The following is a 2,079-nucleotide window of genomic DNA, read 5'->3' as shown; positions in this document are numbered from 1 at the left end:
TCCTTCCTTCCTTCCTTCCTTCCTTCCTTCCTTCCCTTTCTTTCTTTCTTTTCTTTCTTTCTTTCTTTCTTTCTTTCTTTCTTTCTTTCTTTCTTTCTTTCTTTCTTTCTTTCTTTCTTTCTTTCCTTTCTTTCTTTCTTTCTTTCTTTCTTTCTTTCTTTCTTCTCTTCTCTTTCTCTCTCTCTCTCTCTCTCTCTTTCTTTCTTCTTTCTTTCTTTCTTTCTTTCTTTCTTTCTTTCTTTCTTTCTTTCTTTCTTTCTTTCTTTCTTTCTTTCTTTCTTTCTTTCTTTCTTTCTTTCTTTCTTTCTTTCTTTCTTTCTTTCTCTTTCTTTCTTTCTTCTTTCTTTCTTTCTTTCTTTCTTTCTTTCTTTCTTTCTTTCTTTCTTTCTTTCTTTCTTTCTTTCTTTCTTTCTTTCTTTCTTTCTTTCTTTCTTTTCTTTCTTTCTTTCTTTCTTTCTTTCTTTCTTTCTTTCTTTCTTCTTTCTTTCTTTCTTTCTTTCTTTCTTTCTTTCTTTCCTTCCTTCCTTCCTTCCTTCCTTCCTTCCTTCCTTCCTTCCTTCCTTCCTTCCTTCCTTCCTTCCTTCCTTCCTTCCTTCCTTCCTTCCTTCCTTCCTTCCTTCCTTCCTTCCTTCCTTCCTTCCTTCCTTCCTTCCTTCCTCTCTCTCTCTTTTTGTTCTCAGGGACCATATGGAGTGTCAGGGATTCTTAAACATTTTGTACTCATGAAAAAAAATTTTTTTTTTTTGCTAGTTAGTGGTACATATGGAACCTGCCACTTTACAGATCTGTCTGAAAATTCTCATGGAGCAGCCCTGCTCATCTCGAAATTGGCCATAACATGAGCTTCAACCTTCAGGAGTGAGATCAGGAGCCCATCTGCTTTTGAATGGTTTCTACAAAGCATAATCGAATGGTACTGGTCTTCATGGATTTGTTTGAATTGCCCATGGAGCTGTTTGTTAAAGTGCATCCTTCTTTAAAAACTAAGAGGCATCATTTTTACTCTTTAACCAAGCTACTTAAAATGAGCTTTTTGGTATCTCAGCAGATATTATGAAATTTATTCTATTACTACAAATTTTAGTGTTTTATGTACAAATATTTATAGGGTTACATGTGAAGGGAACCTTACAAAATCAATGGTGCAGCTTCTTTTAAAGGAGAATCAGTTCTACAAATACAAACAGAAGAATACACACTGAAGTTTACAATGCACATGTATGCGGATATTTACACAGAATGAAAAGTCTCCAAAATTTTCTTTGAAAATAACTTCTAACCTAAACTTTAGTTTACATCTAGATAAAAAAGCTATCTCCTGCTATCAAGATTTGATTTAAATTCATTCAAATTACTTGGTTAGATTACTATGGGCAGGGCATTCGTCCCAACTTTGGAGCAAAGATTTGCAGCTAAGAAGTCCCTGGTGGATTAGATTGGCAGTGAAGGTCCTACAGAATGGAAGCATTCATAGGAAACAACACCAGAAAATTAAGAGGCTTTGAAAACTATCTTGGACTGGGGCTGGAGAGATAGCACACTGGACAGGGCTTTGACCTTTCACATAGATAACCCAGATTCTATGCCTAGCACCCCACAAGGGATCCAGCCATCCAAGTGTGATTCCTGAATGCTGAGCCAGGAGTACCCAATAGCACCTCTGAATGTGGCCCAAAATCCAAAAAGAAAACAAAATTATCTCAAAAAAATCTGTGTGAAGACATACAAGTAAAAAAATTCTAACTGTTTTGAACTTAAAAAAGTCAAATTATATATTTTGACAATTTTGCTATTCAAATTTTGCTATTTAAATTCTAAGAGGTGACATGTATAGACTGAGAGAAAGGTTTCATAATCAATGACTTAAAATGAAATCCCCAAGTTTTTATTCAAGACAAAATGTGCTTAGTAATAGAACTCCAAAATTCTAATCTTTTAGGGTTCTTCCTTGTAGTCAGAGCTCTGATCCAAATTTTTATTTTTTTAAAGTTGTACATAGCTATGCTCAAGAATTATTCCTGGTGGCAGACTAAATCTCTGTACTATCTCTCTGGCCCTTCACCAATGTTTGCAATTATA

This window comes from Suncus etruscus, chromosome 2 (genome assembly GCF_024139225.1).
Source record: "Suncus etruscus isolate mSunEtr1 chromosome 2, mSunEtr1.pri.cur, whole genome shotgun sequence".
Classification (NCBI taxonomy): Eukaryota; Metazoa; Chordata; class Mammalia; order Eulipotyphla; family Soricidae; genus Suncus; species Suncus etruscus.
Note: the sequence above shows the minus strand (reverse complement) of the source record.